Source organism: Molossus molossus, unplaced genomic scaffold (genome assembly GCF_014108415.1).
Source record: "Molossus molossus isolate mMolMol1 unplaced genomic scaffold, mMolMol1.p scaffold_m16_p_18, whole genome shotgun sequence".
In the NCBI taxonomy this organism is placed as follows: domain Eukaryota; kingdom Metazoa; phylum Chordata; class Mammalia; order Chiroptera; family Molossidae; genus Molossus; species Molossus molossus.
The window spans coordinates 57,183,897-57,195,929 of record NW_023425353.1 but is presented as its reverse complement, the minus strand read 5'-3'; positions in this window follow the sequence as shown (position 1 = coordinate 57,195,929).

Genomic DNA, 12,033 nt, shown 5'->3' with positions numbered 1-12,033 from the left:
CCGAGGGCCTCGCGCTCCCCCTGGTGACAAACCTGGAGGCCCAAGCGCATCCCCCTCCATCCCTGGGGCACTTGACCAGGTGATGGGTGGGAGCGTGACGACTTGAAGGCCGAGTAATGTGTATATACAGTCCTGAGGAAACAAAAACAAAAACCTTTAATCTAGTCCCACTTAATAGATAAGTAAACACTTGAGCCTCAGACTCAGAGCCGAGATTCTAACTCAGGTCTGATTCCAAAGCCTGTGCCACATGGGATGTCTTCATGACACCTGGCCTTGAAGTCATATGGTATACAAATCATCACTTCTAAAAAGGCGCTCGGTCCTCCTGAGGCGTTCCTTGGCGAGACAGTGCTCCTCGGTGGCTCAGGATCCGAAATCAGGGCCGGGGTCTTGATCCCCCCTCAACCACTTTCCACGTGGGGTGCTTTGTTTCACCTTTCTAGGCTTCCTTTTCCTCTTTTTAAAATGGGAATGCTAATACTGCATAGACCATAGGGTTCTGTGATAATCAGAAGAGATGAACCATGTTAAAGTGTTCAGGAAAGAACCTGGGGCATGTTGCTCTGTAAATATTAGCAATTTTTACTTAGTTATCTCCACCTTGATAGGAATACAAAATTCAGGCTGCTGACAATGTTTTATGCACTCCCACGCACAAATAAATGGGTCTTATTCATTTTTCAGCACGATCCCCAGCATCCCATGTTCACTAAACAAGACATTTGTAGCCACCAGCGGAAGGAGTGTAGACAGTTTCCATGGCCCCGTGCCCCCTCCTCAGGAATGCCGCCCATGAAGTCATTTGGTGCAATGCCCTGGGCCTCTGACCCTAATTGACTGAAGTAGGTCCACCAGGGGCTTTCCAAGGACTTTGGATCTGGGAGTCTTTCCAGGCAGCAAGCTGTGACATATAAGACTCGGGCACTGCCTACAGCCTTGTTTCCTGCTAAGTAGACAAAGGAGCTGATGCATCTGGTCACATTGAACCAGAGGAAGAAAGGCTGAAACTCAGGTGAAGGCCTGTGATGCTGTGACCCAAGTTTCAAAGGCTCCTTAAACCCAGATACACCCTGCCATTACCCAAGGCTTGGCTGGCCACTTGCCTCAGGATCCCACGGGTGAAACCCACCCCCTTCCACCCCCCATCATTTTCAGCCGAGTCCTGACAAATACAGCCAGGCAATGCTGACTGGTATCTACAGGTTTCAAAGGTACTTTGGCAGCTTCCACTAGACTTTACTAAATACACACATTCACTTCAGAGGCATTTCTGCAGGGCCCGCCAAAGTGCCATGCACTGTGCTAAACACTAGACAGACAAATGGCAGGTGACTCTTCCTCATCCAGATCCCATACTTGGAAACAGTGAACTCCACACTTGGCCCCCAGAAGTCAAGAAATGGTAGGGTACCTCCCTCTGGGCCTGTTTGCCCACCTTTAAAATGAAGGGAGTAAGCCCTGGCCAGTTTGGCTCAGCAGTTGCAGCGTCGGCCGGAGGACCAGAGTCACGGGTTCAGTTCCGGTGAAGGGCTCGTACCTCTGTTGCAGTTCATCCCCGTCCCTGGTTTTCATCGTGTGGGAGGCAACCAATTGATGTGTCTCTTTCACATCAATGTGTCTCTCCCTCTCCCCCGCCCTCCCATTCTACCTGAAGATAAATGGAAAAATATCCGCAGGTGAGGATTAAAAAAAAAATGGAGTTTTTAAACTGTAATCAGGGGACCCCTAGTGTTCCACAGGGGCACTTGAGACCTAAGGGAAGGCAGGTTGAATGGCCGTTAATCCCTCTTCCATTTGCTCACTTGGGCAAGCCTGCTTTTACAAACCACCTTCTGTGTACAATTACTTTTGGGGAAAAAATTTTTTTGCTGAAGGAAAAGTCTGGCCAAATGCCTCCCACAGTCCAACCTTCCAACGTTTCTAGCTTCAAGGTCCCCCATTCAAAAATGTGCCTTCCTCAACTGTGCTCAGCATCAGGGGCCCTCACTGATAAAAGGTGAACTTTCTAAATCTGAAAGAGCAAAATAAACCAAACACTGGCCAACTGCTCCCTAAATAAAGGACTCCTTCATTAGAAATTATTCCCTAAGAATTCCAAACAGGTTATTTCCTTCTAATAAGGGGTAAATAAAAAGGCATCAACCCTCCTGGAAGGATTTAAAGCTGGTATTTCTCTGCTTACCACGTATTCGTCACAGGCCAAAAAGTTCTTTTAATGTTACCGCAGCAAGTAGTCAGGTGATTTATGGGAACTTCCTAGTTTTTGGTGTTTTGTTGTTTTTTTTGTTTGTTTGGTAGTAGAGACTACCATTATTTATTTTATTTTTTAGCAGGGAATCATGTTTCATTTAGTGAGGTAAGTTGGCAACTCCAAAACATGATACCTAGCTTGCTGACTCAGATCTGGGGTGGTGCCCCAGAACTATACTTTTTAATAGCTTGGCAAGTGATCCTGGTCCTCAGCCATGTTTGGGAATGGCCGTGTATATTCTGCAGTAGCCCTGAACATAACCGATTTTCTAGGCTCTTCTGCTCTGCTTATAAAAACATTGTTCAGGGTTGCCTGCAAAGTGTAAGACTGGTATGGGGGGGGAAGGTATATGTGTGTGGGGGATCTGGGAGATTTGGAGAACATACCCCTGCCCTACAGGAACTTAGCCAAAGCCCCAGGGCAGTCCATTTAGAAGCCATGTCTCCATCCCCGTAGGACTATGGTAGACTAGGTACTCAGACATTAACAACCACATGTGTACCAAGCAGGAACTCACAGAGGTGTTCAAGTCAGCCCTGTCAGTGGAAGAACACCCTTTTATTCATTCCTCATTCCCATGAAAAGAAACCTCAACCCCTGCCATGTGATTAAGAGAGACAACAGGATTTTATTATTATTATTATTTTATTTTCATATACAAAAAGATAAAACTTGAAATAGTTCTAGATTTTTTCCTCCTATTCTGTTGGGGTGTGGCTGCTTCTTCACACAGGGAGAAAAAAAACTACATTCACATCGGTTTATTTGAGGACCCAGTGCAGAGTTCAAGCAGCAAAACCCCAACTTAGCAGAGCTAATTTCAAACTTGACACTCATTTCTAAAATTACCACAGTAAAAAGGAACAAAGATCCACTGCAAATGAATGAACTATGATACAACGTTCTTCCCAAAATGTCTTCATTTTGCAACTGTCATTACATGGATGTCTGCTTTAGGCCATTTTAGATGTGTGCATGTATATAATATATCTGTGTGTGTAATATATATATCAGCACACTTTTCAAATCCAGACAGGGTAACAGCAACAAGCTTAACTCTGTGTATATATATATATATATATATAGTTTTTAAAAACATGATACTTTAGTATAACTTTTGTTAATTCAGTAGTACAAGCTATTTCTGTTCTACAAAATTTTTATTGTATAGCTACAAGGGTGAAAGTGACCTATCACATTTACATCTCACATATCCTGGTAGACACACAGTACTTAATTGAATTTGAGCCCCAAACGAGAAGTCTTTCGTTTTAGTATTTGAAGAGCTTCTTCGCTTCTACACCTTAAATCATACACTAGTCACAGTTCCAGAGTTTGCAATTACTCGTTTTACAACGGCAAGAAACAGGTGAATCCAAACTTTTAATTACAATGTTTTATATACAAGTTCGATAACACAGCTCAAGAAGACTTCGCTATCATCCTAACCCCAACACACACATTCTCCACTAAGTTAGACACGTCTTAGGGTTTTCCTTCTTCTCCTTACAAATAATGTACAGATTTAGAAGTCGCTGGTAAAAACTGATATATAAGATGGCAAATGAGAGGTGACACTTTCTGTTGGTTCCGAAATTGGTCCGGCAAATTGTGTACCCTGCTGCTGTGTTCTTTACGTGTCTGTGACATGCAGAAGCTCTTTTCACAAGCATTGACATCAAACTCGATGTCAGTTCAATTTACAGTACTGTAGAGTTATTCAGATTCGAGGACAAATGTGGAAAATATTCACAGGTGAAAAATTCGGCCTTTGACACTACCGTTATTAAGATCATGTCAAATCCAAAGCAGATTCTTTTTGTACAGTTGAAAAATGGCATAGTGTTGATTTGTGGCATGGAATTGAAATCTAGAAGTATGTTTCTAATCTGCGGCAACCCTCGCCCGCAACTCTCAAGTACCACTCAATGTTCTTTGCAGTTTTACAGAATTCTAAAAATAAAAAAAAAATAGGGGGAAAAAGCCGCTGGCGTTCAGATTCCCTCCTCTCGCAGGAGGTCTTAACACTTTCAGATGAGATCTCCTAGGAATCTCTGTATGATCACTGGCTTTCAGGTGGCATTTGACAATGACTTGGATGCTTCCCAAATCAAAGCCCGAATGCTGCCTAATGTTTCCTGCTCTCATCTCTGTCATTGTTGGTAAAATTTGGACGAGCGTGTTTTTCCCTTATGGAGAAAGTATTTGGCTAAGGTACACGGAACTCGCGGAGAAAAACCCCACTTTGGGCTAAAGCACTTGCAGGGACTCAAGTGGACAGTCCGCCGAACAGGGCAGAGACCAAACACCACAAGGGCAGGGTCGGAACCCAAGGGGAACACCCTCGCCTCGGTGACCCCCGGGCAGCAGGTCCACCCAGGCAGGCAGCCCGCAGTCGGATGGCTGAGTTACCGCTTTTGATCTTTGCCTCCCATCTATGCCCCAGAGACGAAAATTCAGATGTGGTGATTGCTGGTTAATTAAAACTTTTTGAACTGGTAAAAAAGACTCTTTAAAAATATATATATATATTTATTTAAAATACATCAAAATGACAAACAGCCATATCCCGCAAGGCCTAATTTCACAGCGGCATGTTACAGATGTCTTCCCCAAGGGCACTGTGCGGAGGGGGACGCCTGCCATCGAAAGGAATGTTCGACGTCTGAGCTTCAGCGACTGGACATGTCACACAGAGCTCATCTTTGGAACTACATGGTGTGCAAAACCAGTCGACTGAGTCGCTTTGCCCATTCAGACACGAGAATACTGAAAATGGCAGAATTCGAAGAGGAACACAGGAAGCACCGTGCGGATGACACTCCAGACCGCCCCCCACCACAGTGCGTGAAGAGCTTGCCAGAAGCCCCCTTCTTCAGTCCTTGGGAAGAGTTGTACTTTACAACAAAGAAGTGCCCACACTTGGCAGGACTCCTGCCTGGGTATGTTACAAGCCTGCAGTACCGAGAGGACCCAGATGGTGGCACTGTTCAACATGAGGTCTGAGGTAACTGGTTCTTAAAATACCTGGAGCACAGCACTGCATCCAGAAATTACAGCTGGGAAAAAGGAAAAAGGTGGGGTTTGGGGCTAGAAAAGACAAGTAGAAAAAAAGCTTACAGCAGTTGCTTTTGGGGGGAGGCAGGTGACAAAAACAAAGGCACAACAGAATTACACTCCCAGACAGGCTGGAGAGCACAGAAATGTTTTTTTATGGGGAACACGGAAAGGAACGGTGGGTGGGTTCCCGGAGAGCTACTGGATCTGCTGAGCCGAAGTTTATTCCAAGTACAAAACAGGTCAAGTGTAAAACTTCACTCTACACCAGACTGAATACAAAGCATGGCTGATTGAAAATGACACGAGGGATTCTCCCTACCAATCTGCCCGATGAGGGCACCTCTGAGTGCAGCGGCCTGAAGCCAGCAGGCAGGTCTGGGGTACAGGCCTCTGGCTGGGCCTCGGCTGGCAATTACAGATACGGAGAATCAGCTTCATCCTTCACTCCCTCTACATCCCCACCAAAAAGGCTCTCCAAATAACCACCCACTTTCTACCCCACTTTCTACAAAAAGGCTGACGCCTGACATGAAGACCGCCTTCCGTTTGATGGCAGTGACGCTGACCCTGGCAGGAGGGGCGGGATACCTGTGTAGACATTAGAAAGATGCCCTCCTGGTGCCGAGTTCCGAGGCTCCCGATGGGTGCCCAGCTGACTCACTGGACTAAAGCAGTGAGTGAACCTACCCTCACCTCCAAACCGTCCTGACCAGACAGGACAAGAGGTGCCCACAGCTCTCCCCTTAACTCAGTCACTGTGTCCACAGACCACCCCTACACCCTACCCCGTTCCAAATAAATACTCAACTGGCAATTCTGTCCTGAAAACTGAATAATTTGGTCCTAGATCATTCAGTTTGGTGAATTACTCCTATCACCAAATCTAGTCCCAACCTGCCCCAATCTGCACCCCCATACAATTTCTGTTCCCCAAAACACCCTCACACAACTGCATCCTAGGGCAGGAGCTTACAAACCGATTCTTAACTGCAGAATCCTTTGTTCGAAAGTCTCAGGAGGAAGCACACATGTAAAGCAGCGCAAGGCTCCTCTGGCCTCTGCCCGGCCCGCTCTCCCGTCTGCAGGGAGCCCAGCTGAGACAGCGCTGTCCTCCGCGGCCACAGCGGAGCTTTGCCAAACACGCCCCATCACTGGACTCCCATCCGCTGTGTACCACGAGGATCCAGATGAGCGCCCAGTCAAAGCTCCACACCACGCACATTCCAGTGTACATTTATTTTGAAAGGTAAAGCTCATTACTCTGGTTACAAAATCATTCTTATTCAAACTCACTAGGCTTTATAAAAATAATCTGGTATAAAACAATCTCCACACTGTGCAGAAGACTCTGTCAGGTGATATAACTAAATAGATATGTAGACCTATAGAATTTTCTTAAAGTAAAATTTCAAGTGTCGTATCTCTATTATAGAACCTATCCTTTTATTTACAACGCTAGCTAACAACATTCCGATGCCGACGCGATCGGGACGGGGAAGGAGCCCCTGCCCAGCCGACAGCAGAAATTCACAGGACTCATCCACTTGCAAAAAACCCACCCTCGCCTGCGTGGAAAGCATGAGCTAATGGGTCATATTTTTCTTAACTCTGAGCTCAAAATGTAAACTTTGAAAACGTGGCACTTTCCCGCAGATGTCCACAAGAGCCCCCATCTGTACGATCTACTGCAAACACACGTCAGTCCATGTGTCTGTTTCTTAGTGTCCTGTGGTTGGCTTGCCGTTCTCAGAACTGCCTAGGCCTGACAACCCAGAGACACTCCAGGGCCATCACCACACACTGGCATTTAGAAAATAGCATTTTAATTCACGAGAAACAACCACTAGTGTTATCTCTACGAGCTGCCATAGGAGCAAATTAAAGTATCACTGGTTTTGGCAATACAGGATACATGGAGTACCACAAACAAAAGTCCTGCTCCACTCATACCTGGAAGATACCCTCACGAAAACCTAACAGCTGAGTAAAAATGTGAATAGTGGTAAATCCTTTAAATTCAAAATCCTGTCAAACCAAGGATTACAGTAGACCCAAAATGAGTATAAAATATTTAAAATATCCCACTAGACCTTCTGGACTTTCATGTGATGATAGTTTGAGTCTCTTGGACCCACTCGTTTTTAAAATGTGGCTGAGTCAACTGAATTTCCGGGGGGTGGGGGCAGGGTGTTGTAAACTTCAGTTTATTTGTCCTACAAAACTAAATCATTATCTTAAAAAACGTGTCCAAGCCTTCTAAGGGTTTGGGATACATTCACAGGTGAACTGCTGGTTACGAGTCAACGACTAGGAATCTTATTTAAAGAACTACGGGTATAACCCTGAATTCATTATACGCTTACAAATCTACACTGAGAAGATGAAAACTTCATCAAACTGAATTACTGGGCCTGCTTCCTTACCAAAAACATTACAGTTCATTGAGACTTAAACGTGTCATTACTTGGTTGAACACATTAGCTGCTGCATGTTTTACGAGTTTAGCTTCTGTAAACAGCCGTGGACCAAGGAGAAGCGATGTCCCCCAAATGAGAAAAGGCCACCGCGCCTTTTCTTCTGGCTGCTCACCCTGGGTGAGGGCAGATGAGTCCGTCCACTGAGCTTCGTGGGAAGGTGTGGGTCAGTGCCTCCGAAATGTGAGCCATGCCTGGCTCTCCCATCAAAGATGAGCCCCCGAAAACCCAACGAACGGGCTATCGAAATAGCTTTGCCTGACAACTAAACTGAGTTAAATCCTGGAAAGTGCTTTCCGAATCAGGTATTTTTCTAGTGAGTTAAGTTCTCAGGAAGAATGCCCGACTATGGGCCTTTTAGTACCAATTCTATGAACTTACATACTTATGCCTACTACACTACTAAGAACCATCAAATCCCCTCATATGACCAACAGGTGCTGGGGATTTTACATGGCGTTCTAAAAAAGGCAAAATTCCATTTGCAAGAGGGCTGTCCAGTCCTCCCACCCTGGAAGGGACAGCTACTTCCCTGCCCTCGGGGCTCAGGGTACAGGGGCCGCGTGACAGGCCTTCTGAGCCACGCACAGCACGTGGTGGACATTCGAATCACGGCTGGGCTTGCCATCAAGGAGACAACACACACGCAGCCCCAGCACGCGGTGCAGAGTGGCAGGGGAGCAGAGAGCAACGGCGCGGCCGACTGGAGGGAAAGGTGACGGAGCGCAGCTGCAGGACCACCCGCTCTGCTTTCTAACATGACACAAGCCACGACAAAAGGGTTAGCGGGCCCCCAGGGGCCATGGAAGATCTCGGTGGCCGGGAGATGGGACACTCTTCCCTTGGCTGAGGACACATGAGTGGGGGGCCTGAGCCTCTCGAAGACGTTCCAGGCTGGACACCCAGGCGCCACATCTGGCCAGGATGCATCCTGAGCCAGAAGCAGCTGGCGCACACAGGGAAGCCCTCCCCGGCCGAGCCCACCCTCTGGGCACCGACCGAAGCACGACAGGAAGGCCATGCCAAACGACAACGGTCGACAGTGCTCCCCACTTTCCCTCAGAGCCAGGTCTCCCTCTCTCCTCAGAATGGTCCTGCAGCCCCTGCCCTGAGTAAGTCACTCAAAGGACCCCTGGTAGGGACCAATGGGCCCCAGAGAAAACCTGGCTCGTGCCGGCCTCGGGATGTCTCATGACTATGTTCGTGGCCTTCCCTGCCCCAACCCCATCACTGAGTCCTCTGCAGGACCCTGACACAGTGGCCTCTGGCCCCACTTGCCACCTCTCTCCTGACCTGGCTGCCCCTCCATCGGGCAGGGAAAATGATGCCAGACTCATTCCCACCAGTCTTCCCGCTGAGCTCCCCGGAAGTGAGTGTCACACAGAACCTGAACGGCAGAGGCCCTACAACCCCATAAACCAACCGGGGACCCCGATGGCGCACTCCTTAAAGAATACACGGCGGCAAACGGACAGACACTTTATCTGAGGCAAAAGGTACAGCAGGCTCCCCGTGGCACGCCCCGGGAAGACATCATCCACCTTCTTCCAGCCGCTGCCAAGGGCACTACCCAACCGGTGCGGTCTACAGCATTTTGGGGAGAGACAGCCTGAAGCCCAAAGAGCTGGCACAGACGCCCCTGGACTCTCCCCAGCCACATCAAGCAGGACCATCTCCTGACACAGCATCCTGGTGCCAAGGCCCAAAGAGATGCCACGGCAGCTGAGCGCAGGGTCAGCGAAGAGGGAGCCCACCCAGCTGGAAGGCCTGCCTGTCTGTACTGCGCCCTGAGCAGCAGGTCCCCACATCAGGCTCCAGCTAGTTCTCGCGAGGATCAAGCCAGCACACAGAAGAAAAGCAGCCCGAGATCTAAAACCTCACGAGAGGCGAGGCTGGGCGAGTGCTCCTCGCGGGGCAGGGAAGGGATCCCGCCGCACCTGCAGTACGGCGCTACGCGTGTTAGTGGTTCCTGTTTCTGAGGGTGAAAGCAGAGATGCCCGGCACTGCCTGAGAAGAAAGCTAAAGAAATTAGATATGGCACTTTTCAATAAACATGTTAAAGCTTCTTAAAGAAATAAGTGAAAAAGAAAAGCAACTGCTGTAAGGCCTGTTTTGCTGTTAAAAATTATGCCAAGGGAAGAAAAATACCACAGCACAAAATAGTTTTTTTTTTTAAGTAAACAACAACATAGCTTACCAAAAACAAAACAAAACCACCTGTCCTTGTAACCACCTTGGCCAGCTCACATTTCGACCCATGAAGCACTCCCCTCCCACACCACCTGCGCCCAGCCAGGCAGGGAAAGGGGACACAGGCCACAGCAGGCCGGGACACGCAGGCAGCATGCTGACAGCTCTCCAGAAGCGCCGAGCCCGCACCCGCCACCAAGTCACAGCGTGGACTCAGCGACACTAAGGACCTCCGGCGACCACTGCTGCTCACGTCCTCGAGAAACTAAAGCTCAAGGAAGATGACCTCGTGCAGGTCTCTAACGGCCACAGTTTTACCCAGTTCCAGTGAGGTTACCTGTCATTCCAGTGGAGGGAAACATCTGAACCTCCACATGACCCAAGAGGAGGTGCCCCTCCCCTCCTCACCCGAGTCAGCCTCTCCCCATCGCCCACCAACTCCCCTCAAGATGAAGAGACCCAGTTTTAAAAGAAAGTGGTCTAAAGAAACCAGAAGGAAAAGCCTTAACAAACAGGCGTGACAAATGCCCAGACCCGGCCCAGACCCGGCCCAGACCCGGCCCAGACCCGGCCCAGACCCGGCCCAGATCCAGCCCAGATCCAGCCCAGACAGCAACCGGCTGCAGCCGATGCCCGCTATTTACAAGGGGCGTTATCAAACAGAAATGGTAGCGCTACCCAGAAGACAAACCTTTTCTCCTCTATTTCTTTTAAACTTTCTTGTCATAAAAGCCAACTTACATTAAAATAGACTTATTACAAGACAACACAACTAATAAAATATATAATAAAACTTACACAAGTAGAAAATTCTGAGGTATTTCTGGTTTGAGGTGGTCTGTGGTCGTGAAGTTTTCTTTTTTTTTTTCAAAATTTAAACTTCGGAAGCCACATAGCAAAGCATGTGTGTAAATGTGTGTGTTTTGTTTTGTGTGTGTTTTTTTAAATTTTGCATGTTTCATAAATTAAAAAAAAAAAGTCAAATGTTGAAACAGCAGCATTAGGAACATTCACTGACTAGAGCGAGGTTATGGCAAATAGAGAAAGGGTTTAGAATATGCACCTCTGAGGGGTCTGGAGAAAGCCAAATCCATGGGCCACATAAAGGAGACAGTGACATCACCATGCAGGGTAGGGCCGGCGCAGCAGGACTCTCGGGTCTCCAGAGAGGCAGGCCTCAGGAGGCCCCCCTGGAATTCCTCTGCCCTGGCGGTGCAGGGCGCCCCCTGTGGGCATTTCCCTGAACTGCTCCAGGAGGAAGCAGTGTTTTTCAACTTTTCCTCCTTTCAAGATATTTACAGCATCATGTCTTATGAAGAATGTACTCACTAACCCGTGATTTCTACCCTTACGTAAGCCTAAAACAGGGCAGAAGAAAATGTTTTGTCCTGTGCCCAAGCCCAAGTTAGAAAAAACTGGCCAGGGCCAGCAGACAGGCCAGAGCCACACCCGCTCTTGACTTTCTCCAAACCCCGCTCTTGCCGCTGGCGCTTGGCCTCCACACGGTCCTTCCCTCCGCTCCTGGATACCTGAGAAGTAGCCGCACAGCAAGGGATGTTGCTCCGAATGTGCCCGAGTCCAGTGTAGCTCTGTTCCAGACCGCACCCCCCACAGCTCCGTCCTCCCCTCCAACTCCAGTCCCAACCATCCTCATCCTCATCCCAGTTCCGCCTCGGTCAGGACGACACCCGTTAATCCGCGAAAGACACATCTGCTGTTTCTTAAACTGTCTAAAAGGGGAGAAAAACACAATACAAGGGAGGGAGGGAAGAGGAGGAGGGCGGAGGGAAACTCCTCTGGAGGAAGGTGTGTTCTGTAACAGTCTTCAAAGGTTCCTCTAGGAAGAGTTTGCAGCATTAAGTTTCCTAAGACAGGAGATGGGTTTCTCTGCGTCACAGATTGAGACGACGAACAAAGAGAAAGCGGGAGAAACGAACCCCAAGGGCAGGCGGCGGCTGCGGCTCCTCAGCTCGGCGCTGGCCCTGCGTCCGCAGCTCAGCACCTCTGCGCCTGCTGACGCGCCCGCTGCTTGCGATACAGTAGAGCGATGTGCTG